Genomic DNA, 26590 nt, shown 5'->3' with positions numbered 1-26590 from the left:
TTGACATTATAGGAGAAACATAAAATTTAAAGCTGATAGAGACCTAATAAGTAATCAAGACCACTTCCCAGTATCACAAATGAAGACACAGCATTACAGAGTTTCTCACAAGAAAACACTTCTCAGTGACAAGAAAATCAAAAACCAGGGCTTTTCAAATTGCAGCATAAAACTTCTTGACACTCTGTCACTGTTTTATTTAAACGTGAATTTTAAAAAGTTTTTTTGATAAAAAAAGTTATGAGTTCTCGGACACTATTTAACAACTTGGGGAGAATGGAAATCCACATGTAGTAGAATGAAATTTAACCCTATCTCTCACCCTACACAAAACTCAACTCAAAATTGATCAAGGACACAGGTATTAGACCAGAAACCTGCACCTATTAGAAGAAAAGGTAGGCCCAACAATCCCATGTATCAGCACAGGAACTTCTTAAAGAAGACCCCCTAAAGCACAAGAAGTAAAATCATAATCAACAAATGGGATGGTTTCAAATGAAAAAGCTTCTTCACAGCAAAGGAAACAATCAAGAACATGAACAAAAAGCTTACAGAATGAGAGAAAAATCTTTGCCATCTGCACCTCAGATAGAGCATTTATTTCCAGGATACATAAAGAACTCAAAAAACTTAACACACACAAACATCAACAAAAAACCCCAAATAATCCAATCAAAAAATGAGCAAAGAAACTTCATAGAAGAATTAAGAATGGTAAAAAAAATACATGAAAAAAATGTTCAACATCTCTAGCAATTAGAGAAATACAAATTAAAACTACATGGAGATTCCATGCATCTCACTGCAGTCAGAATGGCAATTATTAAGAATATAAGTAATAATAAATGTTGGTAAGGATGCAAGGGAAAAGGTACACTCATATATTGCTAGCAGAACTGCATATTGATGCACCCACCCTGGAAAGCAGTATGGCAATTCCTCAGAAAATGTGGAATGGAACCACCATTTGACCCACTTATCCCACTCCTTGGTTTATACTCAAAGGACTTAAAATCAGCATACTACAGTGACACAGCTACATCAATGTTTATAGTATCTCAATTCACAATAGCTAAGCTATGGAACCAACTTAGGTGCCCTAAAACAGATGAATGGATAAAGAAAATGTGATACACACACACACATATACACAATGGAGTATTATTCAGCCACAAATAAGAAAGAATTTATGACATTTACCAGAAAATGGATGAATGTGGAGACTACCATGGTAGGTGAAATAAGCCAGTCTCAAAAAAAAAAAAAAACAAAGGTTGAATATTTACTCTGATAGGTGGAAGCTAATCCACAATAAGGAGGGATGAGGGGAAGAATAAAAGTGCAGTAGGTTGGACAATGGGGAATGGAGGGAAGGGAGGGAAGATAAGCAAAGGAAAGACAGTGGAATAAATCTGACATGGTTTTCCCATGCACATACATGAAAACAACATAATGAATCCCACCTTCATGTATATCCATAGGACTCTTAACTAAAATGACATATTCTATGCTTGTAATAATTATATCAAAATGGATTCTGCTGTCATGTACAACTAAAAAGAAGCAATAAAGAGGAACTATAAGAATGTAAATATCACAAATAATCCTTCTATCTAGAGGGAAGAAACTGGTATTTGATAATAGGAGAAAACCCCTTAAAATTCAGAGCCCTGTCCCTTAGTGAAGTGTCTGGGTTATGAATGGTCTAGTCATGTTGCAGTATTCTCTCCCAAGTAAAAACAAACTGTTGTACTTTGAACCACCTGCCATAAAAAAGAAGTCACAATTTTTGGTAGGACTTTTGAGATTTTGGAGGCAATATATATACCACATTTGAATATCCATCTATAAAGTCACCCATAAGTCTACCATTTTTGAAGAGGGACCAGAAATAGAAGGCTCTATAGCAAGTGCAAGCTGCTATATTAAGCTGCTTTACTAGCAGATCCAGTGATATTCACAGTGTCCATGGCAAATCAAGATGCTATATGGAGCTTCAGACAAGCATGTTACCAAAATTGTAATGCAAATAATTAGGATTTTTGAACAAATCTACATTTCTTCCTTGGGTAACTATTCCTTTGTTTAGAATTGCTATTGGGTCAGAACTATGGGATATCAGGTGACCATGTAAACTAAACTCCCATCATAAATTTGGGTATTGTAGTATGACATATTTAGCTATAGGTTGGTAATGCATACCAGCAATCTATCTTCAAATGCTATCTGAAGTTGAGCTTCGGAATGTCTTAAAAATACAAGTAAATTGCATGACCAAGTGATTCAGACTCCTTGAAACCAAATCCTGTTTCACCACTGGCCCAATCTCCTAATTCATGCTTATGTTCTCCTGTGATTTTTCTTATGGCCAATTAACTGAGGAAGAAAAAAAACTGAAGACTGGTTTGCAGATGGGGTCTGTACAGTATGCTAGAATCACCCCCAAAAGGAATGGTTACAACATGATATCCCCATGAAGGGATGAGCCCAAAGGAGAATGAAGAAGAAAAATCCTCTCAGTGACCATAAGTATGAGGAAAAGTGTGAATAGTATATTTGATCCATTATATTTGATGTGGAAGATAACCAGGAATACAGATAGGCACTCATTCATGAATAGTCTGTAATAGTTTGGCAGGATGCTAAGAAACTTGGAAGGAATAAAAATGGAAAACTGGTAACAATGAAGTCTTAGGAAAGGTATGTGGATGGACCTCTTTATATAGTAACAAAATAACCTAAAGATACTTGAGTCCCATGTGAATATTTTCCAAAGGATTAGTGGATAAAATGGCATACTCTATGAACTTCAAGCTCCTTTTTTTTTTTCCCTCAGTCATCCAGGGTTTGCTTAATAGGCCCATGAATAAAGTGGCTGGTAGCAGAGATAGAAGCTATGCATAATCTCAGCAACATGAATTTCCCCTTATCAAGGCTGATGTTTTCCAAACGAAAAGATCAAAAATGAATCTTCATGTGGCATCATTCCTCATGAGAACCTGGTGGGAAGCTGATTACATTGGACCTTTCCCATGATGGAAGGGCACAGACCCATCCTTACTGGAATAGGCAGATATTTTGAATATGGATTTGTCTTCCTTGTCTATGTTTCTGGCAGTAACACTATCTCTGGAATCACATAATGCCTTATCCACCATCACAGAATTTCATGAAGGATTGTATCTGATCAATAAAGTGCAACACTGGTTATGTCCATGGAATTACTAGTCTTATTGCATACCACACTTTCCAGAGCAATTGCTTAACTGAAAGGTGGAATGACTTACTGAAGACTCAGGAGTTGGCTGGGAAACAACATCTGGAAAGAACTATATATTTTATATTTATATATATATATATATATATATATATATATATTATAGGATGGAGCATAAACATTAAATAACAGAACATGATGTGGTGTGGTCTCCCCCACAGTCAGAATTCATAGGTCTAAAATCAAGAAGTGGAAGTGGGAATGGATTCTTTGATATTATACCTAATGACTTATTAACAGAATTTTAAGTTCTTATCGCAGCACCGATGAGCTCTATTGGTTTGAAGATTTTAGCCCCTGTGGGGAAACTATTTTTAACAAGGAACACAGCAATGGTTTCATTAAACTAGATGATGCTAATATTCCCACGAGGCCATTGGGGATTCATTATGCTACTAAACCACTACTATAGAATTTGAGTGGCTGATTCTTATTACCAAGGTCTTCAAAAAATATTTAATTGCTTCTTAACAATGAGGCAATAAGAAGTATGTCTAGAATCTAGGATACCTCTTATTTCTTCCATGCCCTACAGTAAATGATAATAGAATATTCAGAAACCTAAAAAAGCAGGATGACTAAGGACACAGACCCTTTAGGAATGAAGAGTTAAATAATTCCACCACAAAAAAAGAACTTTAACCAATGGATACAGAACACATGCCTGTGATCCTACCAGCTTGGGAGGCTGAGGCAGGAGGAACACAAGTTCAAAGCCAGCCTCAGAAACCCAGCCAGACCCTAAACAACTTAGTGACACCCTGTCTTAAAAAAGAAAAAAATGCTGGAGACATGCTAAGTGGTTGAGCACCCTTGGGACCAAAAAGAAAAAAGAACCGTAATCAACTGAAGTACTTACTAAGGGCAGGAGAAACATAGGAAGTAGTAAAAAGAAGTAATAGATATCAATGATGGCCTAATAACTAATTACAGAAATTAAGACTACCCAATATCTTTGCATATTTTCTATTTGCTTGTTATGTGTACATGTTTATTTGTATATTACAATCATTTTATCTTCTCTCCTTCCCATTTTCATTTTATATATACATCAACTTTGAAATCTAACTGTACAAACTAGTCTTTAGGTAAAACAATGCTCAGTAGGACTTAAAATTTGAGGTATAATTAGTATAGCCAATAATGAATAAAATGATTTTGGGGACTTGTATCATTTTAAGTTTTTATTTTTGAGAAAGACTAAAAACTTCCTTAATGGTGTGTATGTGTGTGTGTGTGTGTGTGTGTGTGTGTGTGTGTGAGAGAGAGAGAGAGAGAGAGAAAGAGAGAAAGAGAGAGAGAGAAGGAAACCAATAAGGTGGTTCCTTAAAAACACTTAAAACCAGTATTACTATATAATCTATCAATTCTACTTATTGGTATAAACTGAAAAGAAGTGAAATCAGGGACACAAATACCCACATTTGTAGCAGCATTATTCACAACAGCCAAAATATGAAAGCAAACCAAGCATCTATTGAAGGATGAATAGATTCTTAAAGTGTGGTATGTACATGCTATAGAATATTAGCTTTAAAGAGGAGGGCAAGTCTCACACATGCTACACAAGCTACAATATGAAGGAATCCTAAAGATATTTGTAAGTGAAATAAGGTTGTAAAAAAAGACTAAATTATTCCATTCATATGAAATACTCAGACAAATTCATAGAGACAAAAAGTAAAATGGTGGTTTCCAGGGTCTCTGGGGAAAGATAAAACAGAAATTTGGAATTTCAGTTTAGCAAGATGGAAAAAATGTCTGTGGATGGATGATGAAAAAGGTTGCATAATACTGTAAATATTCTTATGCCACTAAACTACACACTTAAAAATGGTTGAAATGATAAATTGTATTTTTTTCATAATTTGCCATAAATTTTTTAGTGAATAAAAGATAGGTAGATATATACTTTTGCTTTTGTATCAGAATTCAAATGTGTGTAAAAAGTACATGTGGGAGATAAGTAGTCAAAGAAACAGACTGTGCAAATTAACAATTTGTTGCCACTGAGATCCAGATTCTTTGCTTACTCTGCAAAAATCAGTATAAGAAAGGTGAAATTAAATAGTTAGATAATAGCCAAATTAACTTTAACATAAAATCTCATTCTTCCCAAATATTTCAGGAAGAATCTAAATATGAATTAATGTACTTAGATTTTTATAGGAAATAATTACCTCAGTTGGGAGTTATACACATGCATTTTACATTCAATGTACAGGATTTTCAAGTCATTAAAAAATAGGAGTTTCTAATAATTCAGGAAATAACCATTTCCGATGTCTATGAAAAGAGCTCTCAATTGGCAGGCCAGGGTCCTAATGAGGATGGCTACATAACTAGACATGAACAGGTAAAGGGACTATTTATTTATAATAGTCTTCTAAGGTTCTCTTAAAAGTCAGGAAGGACAAATTCTGTGTCCAATATAAGAATATTATCTTAACGTAGAGACGTTTTCTTCTCCATTTATTTGGTTGTTAAAGATTTAGTAGATCAACCAGGTACTCATTTATAGACTATTATGGAAGTCAAATGCCAAAAGTAGAACTTTTCAAATTGGATTTTATAATCAGCATACTATAGGGATGCAGCCACATCAATGATTGTATAGCAGCACAATTCACAACAGCCATGCTATGGAACCAATGTAGGTATCCTTTTAAAAGATGAGTGGATAAGTAAAATGTATTTTAGTCAGATTTTTCACTGTCTGACAAGAACAAAAAGACCCAACAAGAACAATTTTGGTGAAGAGAAATTTTATTTGGCTCAGAGTTTTAGAGGTCCCAGTTCACAGAGAACCAACTCCATTGCTTTGAGCCTGAGGTAAGGTAGAACATCACAGTGGAAGCATGTAGCATAGAAAAGCAGCCCAGGACATAGTAAACAGGACATAGAGTGTTCCACTCACAAGGGACAAAATATATACCCAAAGGCATTCCCCCAATGACCCATTTCTTCCATTCACACCCTATATTAAGGCTCTTATAACCCAATCATTTTATCTCTAAACTATCTTGCATTGTCTCACATATGAGCTTTTAGAGGACACCATATGTCTAAACCATAATATTTCTCTCCTGACTCCCAAAAGCTCATGCTTATCTCACAATGCAAAAATACATATAATTTATTTCCAAGAGTCCCCAGAGTCACAACATTGCTCAAATGTCCACATCCAGAGTTTCCTCTATGACTCAAGACAAACTCTCAGCATAAGCCCCAGTAAAAATTGAAATAAAGTTGTATAAATCCAATATATAAAAGCACAGAATAAATATTTCCATGTGAAGAAATAAGGGCATAGAAAAAAAAGAAGGAACCAAAGAAAGACCAAAATCCACCTAGGCAAATGAGTTCTGTAGTTCCATATCCAGCATCTGAAGTGCTTGTGTTACTCTGCCCTGCTCTTGTGGGTTGCAGCCCACATGGCCTTTCTTGGCTTGTTTTTGCTCAATTCCTGCAGCTTTCCTCAGCAAATGTTCCATGGTAGTGGCACTTCTTAATCTTGGGGTCTCCACTACATCTTTGCCTTCTTATTTCTCCACACATCATGGCCCTCTCAAAGGTTGCCTGCAGGGACTCAACCCTACTGCATTTAGCTTGGCCTCCCAGACCTTCCTTTGAAATATAGTGGAAGCCTCCATGATCCCCTAACTGTAGCATCCTGCTTTCCTCCAGAACCAGCACCACATGACTGACACCAAGGCCAGCTGTCATTTTGAGTACTAGCCAAGGGATCATGGCTACAGCAGCCTCTAAGAGCACAGGTGGCCGAACATGGTGAAACAACTTCACAGGACCCCCTGTTCAAGAAGGGTGCCCCCATGGTCTCTTCTCAAGGGAATTTTTACTTTTACATTCCTGAGAAACGTGTGGTCTTGCGAACTCCTGAGATGCCCTTAAGCCATCTTTTCTAACATCTCTAGGTAAAGTATTTAATATCTCTTTAGTGATTGTAAAGTTTGTTTTTTTAATTTTTTTATTTTTGGTACTCAGGAGCACTCAACCACTGAGCCACATCCCCAGCCCTATTTTGTATTTTTATTTAAAGACAGGTTCTGAGTTGCTTAGTGTCTTACTAGGCTGGCTTTGAACTCAAGATCCTCCTGTATCAGCCTCCCAATCTGCTACAGTCTTTTTCTCTCTTTTTTTTTTAATATTTATTTATTTATTTATTTTTTAGTTCTCGGCGGACACAACATCTTTGTTGGTATGTGGTGCTGAGGATCGAACCCGGGCCGCACGCATGCCAGGCGAGCGCGCTACCGCTTGAGCCACATCCCCAGCCCTGCTACAGTCTTTAATAACTACGATTTCTTTTGCCCCAGTTTTACTCCCATTTTTCTGGCCCAATTCCAAGTTTTTCAAATCTTTCCACTTTGCTTTTTGCTCCTGATGATCACAGTAAAAGCTGCCAGTAATTTGGCTAAAAGCTACCAGTAATATACATGCCATCTCCTGAATGCTAAGCTGCCTAGAAATTTCTTGTACCAGATTAAGATGTCCGTCACCTTTAAAATCAGCAAAGTCTGAGGACACGGGCAAAATAAGACAACTTTTTAGCCAGAACATAAAATGAATGGTCTCTAGTCCCATTTCCAGTAGAGTCTTCCTCCTCTGAAACCTGAAAGCCCAGTCTTTACTGTCCACAATACTACAAGCATTCTGCTCTTCTGAACTCCCACCCATTAAGTTTCAGTTACAACAATCTTACGCTTTTCCAGCTTGAATCTCTAAACTTTAAAGAATTTCTCTCACTAACGCCAAAAAGCTCCAAAAGCTTCTGAACCACATGGTCAAGTTAGTCATAGCAAGAATCCCACTTCTTAATATCAATTTCTATACTAATCATAGTTTGCACTGCTGTGACCCAAAGTACTAACAAGAACCATTTTAGAGGACGAAAAGTTTATTTGGCTCACAGTTTCATAGGTCTCAGTCTATAGACAGCTAACTCCATTGTTTTGGGCCTGAGGTGAGGCAGAATACCACTGCAGAAAGCATGAGGCAAAGGAAAGTATCTCAGGACATGGCGAACAGGAAAGAGAGAGAGAGACTCCCCTTACCAAGGAAAAAGGCAATCAGACAAAACACTTGACATTTAACTTTCTGGGTCAGGCTTATTTCACTTAGACTGCTAGTTAAGTTTGGTAAGTCCCAAACCTTTTTCAGCAACACCCTACTTGTGTATAGTTACCATCCAGTTAATCCCTACCAGCAGATTAATGCACTGACTAGGTTAGGACTCTTATAACCAAGTAATTATACCTCTACACTTTCTTGCATTGTCTCTCACATGAACTTTTGGAAGATATCTTATATCTAAATCATAATACTCAGCCATAAAGAATGAAATTATGACATTTTTCCAGTAAATGGATAGAACTCCAGACTAGCAGTCTAAGTGAAATAAGCCAGACCCAGAAAGCTAAAGGTCAAATGTTTTCTCTGATATGCAGAAGCTAGTCCAACGAGGAGGAGGAAGAGGTGGAAGAGGAGGAGAAGGATGGATAGATATGTACACTTTCCTGGGTACATATATGAATATACCACAGCAAATCTCACCATTATGTATATCCATAAGACACTAATTTTTTAAAAGAAGACTATAAGTAAATAGTAGTAAGATCACTAGAAGGAAGAAAACAGGAGGAGAGAGGAGAAGAGAGAAAGGGGAAGTACTTGAGACTAAATTAGAGCAAATTATATTCCATGCTTTTATGTTACAATGAATCCTAAAGTTAAAAGAACCAATAAAAATTCTAATCTTTTTCCAAAACAAACTCCCCCCAAATGAAATATCTTGCTTAATTCCAAATGAGGAAACAACAAATATGTATTAACTCTAAAAAGACTTTTTGAAATTTTTAGGCATCAGGAAGTCAGAGAAACATTTTAGGAATGGTGGCATCTACTGAGGAAAATAATTCCCATAAAAGCAATTAACACAAATCTTAAAATCACCTATGTTTTAATCAACTACTAGCATTTCCTGTATGCCAATTACTCTGCTAAAAGTTTTTTTATATATTGCTATTTATTGCCATGTACCTTCAAAACAACCAAAGATCCTGCTTCTTATCTCAAAAGTTTATATATGAGGAAGCTAAGACTGTCACAAAGTGTTTATATGTGTTGCACTAAGCCACAAAACTAGAAATTCAGGAATTTGGAATTAAAGGCCAATTGTCTAATGTTAAAGCCATGTATTTTTCATTTTATTCCTATAAATCATTATATCCATATAAATGATATTATGCCTTATAATTATGGCTTCACATAAGGCTGAATGGCTGAATCTTCTACGTGGAAATTGGGACTGGAAAGAATGAAGAAGCTGGGCATTTGGGGAAACATTATCCGACTCACTAGGTAAGAATAAAGTGGTAAGAAGAGACATTAAACAAGAAAATAAATGTGATTTTCAGAAGCAAATCTGTAAAAACCAGGCCCTTCTTTAGGAGATATTTTAAGAAAAACAGACATCTACCTTGTTGGAAATTTTCTTTTCTGTGAATAAAAATAATAGAGTTTAAGCCTTGGTTTAGTCATTTGGTCAAGAATTAATAAGGCCAATTTTCTTGTATGAAAACTGGAACTGAAAGGAATGAAAATTCTGGCCATTTCAGGGAAGCAGCATCGAATTCATTATGTAGGAATTTTAGTATGTAGACACACCCTTTTAACCATCTCTAAGCATTGCTGAATTCCAGTGCATTTTAAATCCATACCTTTGGAACATTTCATACCTGAAAAAAATCACTTTCAGCTTCTATATGTAAAAACATTTCCCAGGAAATTAGAAAGTATTATATCAACCCTTTTTACTATGCTGCTATCATACTTCAGAGTGAGAGAGTAAGCTTCAGAGCTGGTTACATCTCATTGAAAGAATGTTCTTTGTGTATAATTTTTTTCTTCCAACTCTCTGCACACAAATATAGAAAGATATGCAACTCTACTGGGGATGCCTCTGAGAGAACTCAAATTCCTCCATCAATCCATCCCTCACGACTAAAATATTAAATGCGCTGTTTAAAGTGTGCTTAAAAGAAGTCTAATAACTCAGACAAAACTTTATTGACTCAAAAGGATACCATTATGATACTTCATTCCTTCAGAATGTTGGAAATGAAAATTGTCATATAATAACCAAAAATAAAGTCATAATGGAATCCAGTGGTAAGAAAACTGAAATTGTTTATGTTATGGCATCATGGGGCTAGTGAGATCCTAGATATCAATTTGTTTGTCTTATTTTGGCATTGTATAATCTCCTAGAGTATTCATGAACTGTGTTCTCTTTCGAGAATGTTTCAAATTGGTGTTAAAATTCTGAATAACTATTAAAGAACTGACAATACAAATAAAGGAAAAGCTCTAACAGCAAATTGGGCAAAAGCATAAATTTTTAAGTAAATCTTTTAACTTCGCTGTTATATTGTTGTAGATTATCATCAGGACCAAATATTTGCCTGTGAATCAAGATTTCAAAACAGATGGTTCTCCTAACTGGGTTTAAAGAAAAGCCATAATATAAAGAATTCAGATGGGAGTGCAATGAAGAGGAGTCATCTTAAAACTGGTTTCATTATCTATATTTTCAGCATGGGAGATGAGAAACACCTGTATTTTTAGATCTCTAAGACCCTACAGTCACTTTTTCCCCCCACACTGGGCTATGGGACTAAAACAGTGTTTGTGACACAGACCCACAGAAGGAGGTGAGGTCTGCCAATCTATTTAGCAGAGAGAAACAGAGGAAGCTCACATATAAAACAGGCAGTTTGGGCTTTGAGAAAGTCAGCAAGTCCAGCTTTATGTGGATTCACAAAGGGGCTGAGGCTGGGAATGCCAGGGCTAGATGATATAGAAAGCTTGGTGTCTACCGCTTTCTATTCCATGCAGACTCAGGGGAAGGGGGAATTCATTCCTCTCACACCCAGAGGCATTCAGTGAGTATTCACCACCACTGTGGCAAAAGAGATTCCCTGCACTTTCCAGCAGACTCAGATGCTGCCCCTTAGGGAGTCAGTTTAAGAGAAGATCCATTTTCTAGGCTTTCTCTGTAGATCAAAACACTTGCCTTTTTGTCTCCAAGACATAAGTGACACCTTCCCACCCTTCCACCAGGTTAGTTTATACCTGAACCCAGAGTCATGGAGAATATGTTAGGATGTGGATGACAGGAGGCACAGTTTGCTGGTCTACAGAGCAAAGGAATGCAAAGGATGCTTCCCTTTGAGACTGAAATTAGCAGGGCTGGGGCTGTAGCTCAGTGGCAGAGCACTTCCCTTGCATATGTGAGACACTGGGTTCGATCCTCAGCACCACAAAAATGAATAAATAAAATAAATTGAAATTAGCAGTTTGAGCTTTGTGAGGAGATAGACCCCCTGAGTGTGATTTCCAACTGGAGCTAGGTACTGGCTCAAGTTGCAATTACCCAACCCATCACAGATTCTGCCTGTCAGCCACTCCTCCCACACTCAGAAGTATTTGGAGGATTCACTATCACAACAAGCAACACTTGATATGCCCCTGAAAACAGATTAAAGTTCTCAGGAACTGGGATGTGGTGCAATACAGGGTCCTCCATGGAGAGGTTTGGTGGGTGTCTCCTTCTATAGCTATACACCCCATCTCCAGGAACAAAATAACAGCTTTTGAAGGTAAATTTACCCCTACAGTAGACAACTTTCCCTCATAAACTTGCTGGTTGATGAAGAGGAGAGTGGACCTAGGCATACAGACTTCTGTAACAAGTATGGCCTGTTTGCTCTGTTGCTGAGAAGAAACAAAAACAATTGTATTTGCAACTCACAGCCCCCTAATAGCTGGTCAACTCTAAAATTAGAAACCTGGGAAAGTATCTCCATTTAAATTATGGTAGCTGGTAGGCAATCTGCTGCTCCAAGATGAAGCTGAATATGTCCTTGCCAGCCACTGGCTGTCAGAAACTCATTGAAATGGACGATGAAGGCAAACTTCGTACTTTTTGAGAAGCATATGGCCAAATGCGAATGCTCTGGGTGAAGAATGGAAGGGTTAAGTGGCCTGAATCAGGAACAACAAACAAGGTTTCCCCATGAAGCAGGGTGTCTTGACACATGGCCATATTCACCTACTACTGAGTAAGGGGCACTCCTGTTATAGACCCAGGCAAACTGGAGAGAGAAAGCGCAAATCTGTTGCATTTGGCATTGTCGATGCCAATCTGAGCATTCTCAACTTGGTTATTGTAAAAAAATAAAAAGGAGAGAAGGATATTCCTGGACTTACTGATAGTACTGTACCTCGTAGACTGGGACCTAAAAAGCTAGTAGAATCCGCAAACTTTTCAATCTAAGGAAGATGATGTCCGCCAATATGTTGTCAGAAAACCCTTAAACAAGGAAGGTAAAAACCCAGGACCAAAGTACCAAAGATTCAGCGTCTTGTTACTCCACGTGTCCTACAACATAAGCGCCGGTGTATTGCTCTGAAGAAACAGCATACTAAGAAAAATAAGGAAAAGGCTGCATAATATGCCAAACTTTTGGTCAAGAGAATGAAAAAAGCCAAAGAAAAACGGCAGGAACAGATTGCCAAGAGACGCAGGTTGTCTTCTCTGAGAGCTTCTACTTCTGAGTCCAAAAATACGAATTTTTATCAGTAACAAATAAATAAAATCAGACCTTCTGAATAAGTAAATAAGTAAATAAAGTTAGCAAGGAAAAATCTTATGTCTTTCTTTAGTTTGTTCTTGCTTTTGCTTTTTTGTAATTTGTTTTGTTTTCCCTTATGATTTGTTTTTTTATATTTCTGTTTAATTTTATATATTTTATTGAATTTTTTCTTGGTATCTCCTTTCTTTCTTCTCATTGTATTTCCTTCTCCTCTCTTTTGTCGTTCTTTCTCTCTACATTTTCTCTTTTAATTGTGGTGTGAACTGATAAATGTAATCAATAAGAGTGTAAATTACAGGTTATAGATTAATAAAAAATATAGAGTATAGGTAAAAACCCAGGAAGATCATATAAAATGTTTTTATTAATGTTGATATATGGTTTCCTCTTAAGTTGCCACTGTATAAGATTTTGGTAAGTAAGATAAGATAGTTATAAAGCAATAACTCATAGGTAGGCCTAAGATTTCATTTTGCTGCCTTCTATTAAAAAAAAAAACTGTTACAAGAGCTATTTCTGAGAAATTGAAGTGAAAGCTATTTTCTTATAATATATTGTTTTCTGTACTTTGTACACTACACAATGTACTCAACCCAGGATATGGTGGTCTTGGTGACCCAAGACTTTGAAGTACATTCTCACCTCCACTAACTATCTGCTCAAACTCAGGATACAGTTGTCTAACACCTGCTCAAATCCAAGATGTGATTGTCTGAGTTGCTGTGCTAATTGCTCTCTTAGCTTCTATGACTGGCTTGCTTACATGGCGTTAAGGAAAGTCCCTGAGCTGTGGTTTTCATCCTTAAATTCCCAAGACACAGGCCATGAAGTTGCTGTTCTCCCACAGAGCTTGTCTCTCTCTACAGGTGGGTGACAGTCCCTGGCCAGGAAAATAAAGCTCTCTTTGATTTGAATTTGGACGTAAGAGTATCTTCTGAAGTGGCTCCTCATGACATTTTATTTCTTTCTCCATACTTTATGTACACACACACAAACACACACACACACACATTTACCATTAATTATTCTATCCTTAATGCCTAATTTTTCAGGTTATTTCTATATTGTTATACTCCCTTATCTTTGTTTAATGGGGTTGTAGAGATCATATAAAATGTTTTTATTAATGTTGATATATGGTTTGCTCTTAAGTTACCACTGTTAATGGTGGTTATTCTCTACTCTCAAAGAGGTGGTGGTGATAGAACATGCACTTTGGCCAGTTGAGTGGAACAGATATAGCCCAAGCTCAGAACACACTGGAAAGAGAAATCTGCTTACTAAAAACATCCTCACAAAATAGAAGAGAAATAAATCCTAAAGAGATACATGAATCTCAACATACAAACACAGGAAACAAGAGAAAACAAGAAAACAAGATACTTCTAAAATTTCATAACTCGGAAAAATTGAATCCATAGATAATAAAGTGCATAAAATGCTGAACAAAGAATTCTAATGACTGTTATGTGAACTCAGAACACATAAAAAACTGAATGAAATAAGGAAGGCAATACAGGATATAACTGAAATTTTTCAATAAAGATAGATTCTGAAAAAAGCACCAAAAGGAAACTTTGGAAATGATACTGAAATAAGTTAAATTTAAAAAACTCAGTTGAAAGTCTCAGAAATAGACTACATAAAGCAGAAGGCAGAATTTCAGGCTTTGAGGACAAGGTGAAAGATCTAAGAAAGTAAAAATGAACAGAATAAACAAGAGCGGATTCCTGACATGGTGTAGGGCAGACAGGGTGGGGACTGGCCGGGGAAGGAGTCGTGCTCGGCTTGCCTGCGGCGGGGCCCTGTGGCGGGGCTTTGAACTGGGAGCGACGGTGAACGAAACTTTTGGAAGTAGTGCCTGCGGCTCTCCACCCCCAGAACTTGTATGGATCAGTTTGCTAAGGACGTGTGAGATTTGAAGAGCTGAAAAAAGTCAGTATTAAACCTGTTTTTTAAAAATGGCGGCAGGCCTCGCACCAGCGCGAACTGGACTTTGTCTGCGGGCCTTGCTGTGACTCAGCATTAATCCATCCGGCTGAAACAACTGGTCAGCCCTTCTCATCCTACGGAGGTAAATGCCTACTGAGCCTTCATAAGTAGTGGCCACAGGTTTGAAACGGGGCTTGGGAGAGACAGTAAGGACCCACCTGTTGCATTGGTCACCCGGCAAAGGGAAACGAACTGTCGCCATTTGCAAGAGATACCACCATGGCAGAGAACTGACGTCATCAGACAGTGGCGGAGGAGATAACTTCATTGAAACCTACAGGTGTGTAATCCCCTAGCCTTCCCTCTCCACACATCGGGGAAACCTTAAGGGCCCCTCCCAGCTCTCCCGTAAGGGCCCCTCCCAGCTCTCCCGTGAGTGCGACAGCCACCCCGAGGGAATCAGAGGTAGCGCGGGACCCGCGGCGCGGAACTACCGCTCCCACCAGGGCTGAGAGCTGAGGTCTCTTGCACCAGCTACCGGGGGCGTGGCTAGCGGAGGGCAACTAAAATTCGCTGAGGATTCTCAGCCCCAAGCTCTACAAATTTAGGGTCTGAGGGAATGGAAAACTGGAAGAGTGTGCCCAGTCGTTCATGAAAACAGGGCTCCCGGGAGCAGCAGACCTGGCGTGTAGCCAGTATTGTGGTGAGCGGCACCCGTGAGAGGGGCCTGGCTAGAGGAAAAGTGGGAAGTGACTAGACACAAGAGGAGGCCCTAGACATCACCCTGATTCCGAAACCAGACAAAGACACCTCAAAGAAAGAAAACTACAGACCAATATCTCTAATGAACCTAGATGCAAAAATCCTCAATAAAATTCTGGTGAATCGAATACAAAAACACACCAAAAAAATTGTGCACCATGATCAAGTAGGATTCATACCTGGGATGCAAGGATGGTTCAACATACGGAAATCAATAAATGTTATTCACCACATCAATAGACTTAAAGATAAGAACCATATGATCATCTCGATAGATGCAGAGAAAGCATTTGACAAAGTACAGCATCCCTTTATGTTCAAAACATTAGAAAAACTAGGGATAACAGGAACTTACCTTGACATTGTAAAAGCTATCTATGCTAAGCCTCAGGCTAGCGTCATTCTGAATGGACAAAAGTTGAAGGCATTCCCTCTAAAATCCGGAACAAGACAGGGATGCCCTCTATCACCACTTCTATTCAATATAGTTCTCGAAACACTGGCCAGAGCAATTAGACAGACGAAAGAAATTAAAGGCATAAAAATTGGAAAAGAAGAACTTAAATTATCACTATTTGCAGATGACATGATTCTATACCTAGAAGACCCAAAAGGGTCTACAAAGAAACTACTAGAACTAATAAATGAATTCAGCAAAGTGGCAGGATATAAAATCAACACGCATAAATCAAAGGCATTTCTGTATATCAGCGACAAAACTTCTGAAATGGAAATGAGGAAAAACACTCCATTCACAATATCCTCAAAAAAAATAAAATACTTGGGAATCAACCTCACAAAAGAGGTGAAAGATTTATACAATGAAAACTACAGAACCCTAAAGAGAGAAGTAGAAGAAGATCTTAGAAGATGGAAAAATATACCTTGTTCATGGATAGGCAGAACTAACATCATCAAAATGGTGATATTACCAAAAGTTCTCTACAGGTTTAATACAATGCCAATCAAAATCCCAAGGCATTTCTTGTAGAAATAGATAAAGCATCATGAAATTCATATGGAAAAATAAAAGACCCAAATATCAAAAGCAATTCTAAGCAGAAAGTGTGAATCAGGCAGTATAGTGATACCAGATTTCAAACTATATTACAGAGCAATAGTGACAAAAACAGCATGGTACTGGTACCAAAACAGGCGGGTGGACCAATGGTATAGAATAGAGGACACAGAGACTAATCCACAAAGTTACAACTATCTTATATTTGATAAAGGGGCTAAAAGCATGCAATGGAGGAAGGATAGCATCTTCAACAAATGGTGTTGGGAAAACTGGAAATCTATATGCAACAAAATGAAACTGAATCCCTTTCTCTCGCCATCCACAAAAGTTAACTCAAAATGGATCAAGGAGCTTGATATCAAATCAGAGACTCTGCGTCTGATAGAAGAAAAAGTTGGCTCCGATCTACATATTGTGGGGTCGGGCTCCAAATTCCTTAATAGGACAACCATAGCACAAGAGTTAATAACAAGAATCAACAAATGGGACTTAATTAAACTAAAAAGTTTTTTCTCAGCAAGAAAAACAATAAGAGAGGTAAATAGGGAGCCTACATCCTGAGAACAAATTTTTACACCTCTCACTTCAGATAGAGCCCTAATATCCAGAGTATACAAAGAACTCAAAAAATTAGACAATAAGATAACAAATATCCCAATCAACAAATGGGCCAAGGACCTGAACAGACACTTCTCAGAAGAGGACATACAATTAATCAACAAGTACATGAAAAAATGCTCACCATCTCTAGCAGTCAGAGAAATGCAAATCAAAACCACCCTAAGATACCATCTCACTCCAGTAAGATTGGCAGCCACTATGAAGTCAAACAACAACAAGTGCTGGCGAGGATGTGGAGAAAAGGGTACACTTGTACATTGCTGGTGGGACTGCAAATTGGTGTGGCCAATTTGGAAAGCAGTTTGGAGATTCCTGGGAAAGCTGGGAATGGAACCACCATTTGACCCTGCTATTGCCCTTCTCGGACTATTCCCTGAAGACCTTAAAAGAGCATGCTACAGGGATACTGCCACATCAATGTTCATAGCAGCACAATTCACAATTGCTAGACTGTGGAACCAACCCAGATGCCCCTCAATAGATGAATGGATAAAAAAAATGTGGCATCTATACACAATGGAGTACTATGCAGCAATAAAAAATGACAAAATCATAGAATTTGCAGGGAAATGGACGGCACTAGAGCAGATTATGCTTAGTGAAGCTAGCCAATCCCTGAAAAACAAATACCAAATGTCTTCTTTGATATAATGAGAGCAAGTATGAACAGAGCAGGGAGGAAGAGTAGGAAGAAAAGATTAACATTAAACAGAGACATGATTTGGGAGGGAAAAGGAGAGAAAAGGGAAATTGCATGGAAATGAAGGGAGACCCTCATTGCTATACAAAATTACATATAAGAGGTTGTGAGGGGAATGGGAAAATAAACAAGGAGAAAAATGAATTACAGTAGATGGGGTAGAGAGAGAAGATGGGAGGGGAGGGGAGGGGGGATAGTAGGGGATAGGAAAGGTAGCAGAATACAACAATTACTCATAGGGCATTATGTAAAATTGTGGATGTGTAACCGACGTGATTCTGCAATCTGCATTTGGGGTAAAATTGGGGGTTCATAACCCACTTCAATCTAATGTATGAAATATGATATGTCAAGAGCTTTGTAATGTTGTGAACAACCAATAAAAAAATAATTATAAAAAAAAGAATAAACAAGAATTCTGGGACAACATTAAAAGGCCTAACTTAAGACTCATAGGTATTGAAAAAGAAGTAGCAATATAGACCAATGATACAGAATACCCACTCAATACAATAACAGCAGAAAAATTCCCAAATTTTAGGAATTATACACATCAGACATAGCAAGTTGTATTTAGAATCCCAAAGAGACATGACCAGGAAAAAAATATCTCTACAACATATAAAATGTCAAAACACAGAGCAAGGAAACATTTTAAAAGCTACAATACAGAAATGCCAAATCACTTAGTAAAGGCAGTAGCATCAGAATAACAGCAGATTTTTCAGAAAACTGATAAAGGTCAGGGAGAGCATGGAATGATGTATTTCAAGCACAGGGGAAAAAAAACAACTGTCATTAGCGTATCCAGTAAATTTAAACTTTAAAATAAAAAAGAAATAAAACCTTGTAAGATAAGCACAAATCAAAGTAATTCATGACCATTAAGAAAGCATAGAAAATATTTAAAGGAATCCTCCACCTAGACAAGGAAGAGAAACATAATCAAATGAACATAGGAAGGAAAATAAATTCTCAATAAAAGAATAGATAAACAAATGAGAATTAGAAATAAATAAACCATTTGAAAATGACAGAAATTAGTACTTACCTTTCAATAATATTCTTGAATTTAAATGACAGTAATTTGTCAATCAAGATAAACCGGCAGATTACATGAAAAAACAAGACCCAACTGTTTACTGTCTGCAAGAAATACACCTCACTGACCCAAAAATAAAAAATAAAAATAAAAAAAAGAACATGCACAGGATGAAAGTGAAAAAAATGGAAAATGCTATTCTATGTAAATAAAATCTGAATGCAAGCAAAAATGGCTATTCTCATACCTGAAAAAGAAGACTTCAATCCAAAATTAGAAGAGACAAAGAAGGTCACCACATATGAGTAAATAATCCACCAAGAAGATGTAACATTTGTAAATAGTTATGTCTCATATGTCAATACACAATCTCATAAAACAAATACCACCTGGCATAAAGGATCAGATAGGTTCCAATTAAATAATAGAAGGTGATTTCAATACACATTCTCACTAATAGAAATTTGTTTTTTTTAATATATGGAAATTTATTGCTGAAAACTTCTAACTACTGCTTTTGTAGCATACTGTAAGTTTTGGTACATTGTATTTCCGATTTCATTTGTTTCAAGAGATATTTTTATGTCCCTTTTGATTTCATCAATAACCCACTGTTCATTCAAAAATGTGCTGTTCATTCTCCATGTATTTATATTCTAGCTTTATTCCATTGTGATCATAAAAAATACAGAATATGATTTTGGTTTTCTGAATTTGTTAAAATTTGTTTTGTGGCCTAATATCTGGTTCTTTCTAGAGAAAGTTTTGTGTGCTGATTTTTTTTTAAATGAAAAAAAAAACCCTGTCTTCTGCAGCTGTTTAATAGAATGCTATGTCAATGTTCAATTTCATTTGATCTACACTATAGTTTGAAGTTTCCTTGTTGAATATTTTGCTGGATCATCTGTCCACTGATGAAAGTGGAATACTGAAGTCATCCAGTATTATGACATTGCAGTCTGTCTACCCCTTTAATTATAATAGGGTTTGTTTTATTAAACAGAGTGCTCAACAGTAGGTGCACATAGATTTACTATATCATATTTTTGTTGAATTGATCCCCTGATCATTATAATGTGAACATCTTTGTTTCTTCTTACAGTTTTTGTCTTAAAATATATTTTGTCAGAATATAGATATTACTACTCACTTTAGGTTTCAATTTGCTTGGAATACCATTTTCCGTTCTTTCACTTTCAGTTTCTCTACATGTTTTCTCATAATGTAAGTTTCTTCTAGTTAGTATATTGTGGGGTTTTGTTTTTTAATCCATTCAGTTAGTCTGTATGTTTTAACTGGATAATTTAGTCCATTTACATTTATGCTTATTATTTATAGGGAAATGGTTCCTGTTGTTGAAAATTTTTTCTTCTAATTGTTTTGAATAGTTTTTATTCTTTTTTTCTTTTATTCATCTTTGTGGTTTAATGTTGTACTGTACTGATGTTTAATTATTTTCTATTTCCATTTTTTTCTCTTCAAAAAGGGATTTGACCTTTCACATGCTTTTAGGATAATAGTTTTTCTTTTCTTTTTTCGCTTCTGGATGTAGAACTCCCTTAAGCATCTTTTGTAAGGCCAGTATTGCTGTCATGAATTCCCTCAGTTTCTGCTAATCTTGGAAGGTCTTTGTTTCTTCTTCTTTTCTGAAGGACTTTCTTATAGAATATAGAATTCTTGGTTTCTCTGAGTTGTTTAATGAGGTCAGTGTAACCTTGATAACAAAATTTGACAAAGGCCATTGGATAAATTGGAGTTATAAATCAATCTTACTCTGGGATATGGGAAAAACTGGAATTAATATTAACCAACAGTGAAATTGATAAATTAGAATTAACAGCACAGCAATAACAGAGTGGACAAATATAATCATTACAATGAAATACTACATGACCACAAAAGTGAGTAGCCACTCAATCTGGCAACATGAGTAAATTTTTAAAAATTATTGAGGGAAAAAAATAAAAGATTAAAAACTATAGACACACTAATATAAATATATCTAGATGATAATTTTATCTCTAAAACACACAAATGTATAGAATTTAGGATTACATATAGTTTAAGACACAGAGGAGGTAAATTAACACAAAATTCATAACAGTCATTAAGTCTGTGTGTGGCAAGAAGGGATTTTGGAACGATCTTTAAGATGAAAAGAAGGACTGTTTTTGTTATCATTATTATTTAACTGTACATATGAAATATATATTAACTTGTTTATGTGTAATAAAATAATAACTGTAAATAATGTAAAACAATAAATGTAATAAATGTAAAACAAGGAAAATGAGTGCTCATTCAGAAGGAAATACATCAAATTGGTTTTCAACCAGATAAAGGTACACAAATGAGCAACAGGACAATTCATGATCCCCCAAAGGTAGAATAAAAACAATTAAACTCAAAATTTGTACCGATAATATGAATATTTAATATTTAAATGTGATATACAAATATTCTAAGGAAAAGAGTCCCCTCACCCAAACTGTATAAATTGAAATGTTAATTAATAGAGCTGATCAATTCACACATCTATACTGTTTGCTTGAAAGCTATATTTCGCAAAATAGAGTATTTTGATGGGGTCTTAAAGAGATATAACCTTTTTTGAGGTTTGATCTACACACAAATCTATCACATTCTGAGTACAATTCAGAATTTTGCAAAATGTATATGCTGTATAACTGTCATCAAAAAGACATACAACATTTTCCTTACTCTTCAAAAGTTTTTGTCTATTTATAGTCAGTTCCCAGATCTACTTCTGGTCCCAGAAAACCATTGATTTTTTTCATAAATATACTTTTTCTTGTTCAAGAATGTATTAATTTTGATTCATAAAATATGTACTCTTTGTGTCTGATTTCTTTTATTTAGAACATTTTTAAGATCCATCAATCTTGTTGCATCTATCAATGGTTAATTTCATTACTGTTTATTATTTTTTATACAGATACAGCAAAATTTGCTTATTTTTCTATTCATGGATATCTGAACTATTTCCAGATTGGGCTTTTATGCAGAAAGCCACAAACAGTTGTATAAGTTTCTATATCAATAAATGTTTTCATATTCCTGAAGTAAATACCTTGGGTAATTGCATATTTAATTGTGTAAGAATGCCTGTGTTCTAAAATGGTTGCACTATTTTACTTTCTCATTAGCAACAGAGGAAGGTTTCATCTGCTGTACATCAATGTCTATACTTGATACTGTCTTTAATTTGCATTTCCCTGATAATTATTAATGCTGATTATATTTTCAATAGCTATTCATTTCTTTGTCTGTGATTGTCTATTCAAATCATTTGTTGGGTTATCTCATTACTGAGTTTTGAAAGTTCTTTTTCTTGATGTGACTCCTTTGTCAAGATATAAGTAAATTAAGTATTGTCTCCTACTCTGGGCTTATTTTTCTCTTCATTACACTATGTTCCAAAGAAAGAAAGTTTTTCATTTTGATGGAGTTTCCAACTTTTATTTTTATGTTACTTTTATTTTTATGGTTTCTAATGACCTTAGAAATCTAGCCTGTTCCTAGGATGCTTAGATTTTTATGTCAGATTTTTATCATTAAATTTTATATTTGGTTCATTTTTTCCTTCATATATAATATCCACTATTCTCTTTTATTAAAAAGACTTCCCTTTTCCCCCAAAATGCCTTGTCACCTTGTGAAAAATTAATTAACTTTATCTGAATTGTTTCTATTCAGTTCTACTGATTTATATCCCTAACCTTTTATCAATACTATACTGTCTTGATTAGTACATATATACATTCTAGTAAACCTTGATATCATACCGAAAGATATCCAATTTTGTTTTTCAGAAAGTATGCACTGAATATTCTAGTCATTTAAATGTATTTAAAGGGCTGGGGTTGTGGCTAAGTGGTAGAGCACTTGCCGAGCTCTTGCCTAGCACCTGTGAGGGAGGCACTGGGTTCAATCCTTAGCACCACATAAAAATAAAATAAAGGTTATTGTGTCCACCAATAACTAAAACAAATATTAAAAAAGATTTTAAAAATATATTTTAGAATAGATTTAATAATTTCTACTCAAAAAATGTCTGTTAAAGTTCTGATTGCTATTAAGTTGACACTGCATATCAAGTTTGGAGAGAAGTGACATCTTAACAATATTTGAGTTTTCCATTCTGTTAACATGTTATCTCTCCCCCATTTATTTGGATGTTCTTTAATTTCTTTTTTATAGCTTTTAGTGAACAGATATTTGCATTTTTCAATAAGCTGACCTAATGTTAGTCACAAATGCTATACTAAGATAACGCATCTTGCATGAAGGTGGTAAGTGGAAGTAGTTTATAAACTCAGAATAGGTTGTGATCATGCTTAAAATGAATAATAATACTAATTCTGGAAAACAAATTCCTTTCATAGCTACGTTAATGAGTGGCCTCAATTTTATTTTGGCAAAAGGAAAAAGATAACATATTTGTGATTTCTAATGAGCTTTCAGCTTCAAAAACTATTTGGAGCATAAATATCTATTTAAAATTATACAATCTAGTTTTTAAATCTTTTTTTAGTTGTAAATGGACACATACCTTTATTTTATTTGTTTATTCACATGTGGTGCTGAGGATCAAACCCAGGGCAAGCACTCTACCACTGAACCACAACCCCAGTCCCACAATCTAGTTTAGACAGGAATACATAATAATGTCACCATTTTCCACAACTGATAGTTCTCAGGTAATTTTTTTCCTGTCAAAATAAAATTACTGATTAGGGAGGTTTTTTTTTCTATTTGTTCAACTTAGTTGTACATGACAGCAGAATGCATTTCAAAGCATCATACACAAATGGAGCGCAACATTTCAACTCTCTGGTTGTACACAATGTAGAGTTGCGCCATTCATGCAATCATACATGTACCTAGGAGTAATGATGTCTATCTCATTCCACCATCTATAGGGAGATTATTGTATTAACCACTTTAGAAGGATGGGGTTTTTTTCTATCCTGGTTCAAATGTGCATGTATGTATTTTACATGTATCAGTGTGTGTTTATTGTGTGTACACACACATGAATATTTTCTTATCCAAACACCCCATTATACAAATGAAATCCACTTCATTATGTCTATTTATTTCTATATACAGAGAAGCTTAAGTGATGAATCTACTATCACTCTATTATTAGGAAATAGATGCCAAACGTGTATACACACAGAAATATAATGTATATCAAAAAGAGGATGGTGCAATTAATATCTATAGACTACTTGAATTATATATTATTTCATTTTAAGACCTCTTTGAAGTGGGCTGGCTTACAATACCTAATCACTGCACAAAAAAACTAAGATCTAATACCAAGCCTAACATTGAAGATGCAGAATTGGATTCAAGTTCAAGTCCAAAGCTCTTTTCTATTTCACAAAAACTACATTAGAATTTAATCAATATGGCCACGTGCAATAGTGTACGCCTGTAATCCCAGTGGCTTGGGAGGTTAAGGCAGAAGGATCACAAGCTCAAAGCCAGCCTCAGCAATTTAGCAAGTCCCTAAGCAACTTAGAAGACCCTGTCTCAAAAATTAAAAAAGTATGAGAGTATACCCCCCCAAAAAAAGAATCTAATAAATGCTTGCTAACAATGTGATAAGCATGAAACATAGCACATTAAGTAGCAAAATCCTTTTTAAGCTCTTGTAGACACTACTTAATGACAATATTGGTAGTATTATTTCACATTATCAGTTGTTGTGCTTATTTTGTAAGTGAAAGTACCATTCTATTTTTCCTAACCATTAAAACAATAAATATTTACAACTGAAAAATTTGAAAATAGAAGAAATTAATGCTAAGGTAATTGCCACTAATATTTTGGTACATATTCCTCATCTATTTCCAAACATGTTTTCAGAATACAGATAAGATCATACTTTACATGTTATTTGTACATACACCTTCACTTTATTGCATAACATTTAAATTTTAATGGCTTTTTACATGAAAACAATAACTCATCAGTCTTAAATGGACCATAATTGGAACAATTAGTAAACTTATTTTTGCTACTGAAATTATGCTGCAATGGACATACTTATGGAATAGACTCACCCCGTACTATATTTACATCCTCTTAAAATTCTCAGGATTAGAATTACTAGAATCTGAAAAATTTTAAGGTTTTTTTCCAATTGTGCTAACAAAACTTGATATCCAGCAGCAAAGAATGAAGGTATCCATCAATAGATTTCGATAGCAGAAGATAATTTCCATTTTATCTGTTAATTGAAAGGAAAATTATTATCTCATTGAATTCATTTACATCTCTTTTGATCATTAGTTAAGAGTGTTCATTTCCCTAGGCTAGTGTTTGAAAATGGCTTATTTTTGCCTTTACTGATTATGTAATGGGGTCTTCACTGGTTTTCTTACTAATTTTTATACATTCTTTTTTTTTTTTTTTGATGCAGCTCACTCAGTGCTGCTCTTGACTCTCCTAGGTTGAAACTTAGGCTGCTGTTGAGTTAGATTCTCTTCTTTTCCACTGTTTTTACATTATGGTATCACATATGCAGGTGTACTCAGGGGTAAAGTTTGGCTAGAGCAGGGAGGGGCAGCTCTGACTAGTGTTTATTCAAAAGAAATTGAAAGATTCCCTTTGAAGAGTGACCACTTAATAAGGCCAATTAGATGAAAGGTAAGATTAAGGAAAACTACAGCAACCAAGGGAATGACAATTGCTACTTCACATCCCGTGTGTTTTACACTGGCCCCTACAATTGCTACTTAGTGCCATATGTCAGGTAATACATATGTGCATGTCTTTTTTTATTGTTTATTTTTTTATTTTTATGTGCTGCTCAGTATTGAACCCAGTGCAAGGCAAGCACTGTACTGCTGAGCCACAACCCCAACCCCAACTTTCATGATTTTTTTTTATTGGTTGTTCCAAACATTACAAAGATTGCAGAATCACATCGGTTGCACATCCACATTTTTACATAATGCCATATTAGTAACTGTTGTATTCTGCTACCTTTCCTATCCTCTACTATCCCCCCTCCCCTCCCCTCCCATCTTCTCTCTCTATCCCATCTACTGTAATTCATTTCTCTCCTTACATTCTTCTATAGAAAGAAATCCATCTTTATAGTCATATACTTAAGACTTATTTCTCATACTTTACCATTTATCATTTATTTACATTTTCCTTTTGTTTTCAAAGTCAGACAAATTAGTATTGAGAAGCTATTGGCTAGATTCATTCTGGTTAAGCATTAGTACTTCTTCTTGCTGATAGCCAGGTAATTAACTGCCTCTTAGTAAACTTAGATTAAGAAACAACTATGAAATGGAGGGAGACCCTCATTGTTATACAAAATTACATATAAGAGGTTATGAGGGGAATGGGATAACAAACATGGAGGGAAATGAATTACAGTAGATGGGGTAGAGAGAGAAGATGGCAGGGGAGGGGAGGGGGGATAGTAGAGGATAGGAAAGGTAGCAGAATACAACAGTCACTAATATGGCAGTATGTAAAAATGTGATGTGTAACCGATGTGATTCTG

The 26590-nt window shown here is 35.7% G+C and overlaps 1 protein-coding gene and 1 pseudogene across 2 annotated transcripts in view; one reads left to right on the top strand and one right to left on the bottom strand.

The window, feature by feature from the left end:
• The window catches only part of DOCK3 (dedicator of cytokinesis 3), a 695231-nt gene that overhangs the window by 384400 nt on the left and 284241 nt on the right, over positions 1 to 26590 (bottom strand). The window lies entirely within an intron of this gene.
• On the top strand, positions 12208 to 12947 carry LOC308652696 (small ribosomal subunit protein eS6-like; annotated as a pseudogene). The gene has a single exon. The product of its transcript is annotated as a small ribosomal subunit protein eS6-like (transcript).

This window comes from Spermophilus citellus, assembly GCF_964194105.1.
Source record: "Spermophilus citellus genome assembly, chromosome: 7".
NCBI lineage: Eukaryota > Metazoa > Chordata > Mammalia > Rodentia > Sciuridae > Spermophilus > Spermophilus citellus.
The sequence above is the reverse complement of the archived record's forward strand: the minus strand, read 5'-3'. Positions and strand labels throughout refer to the sequence as shown.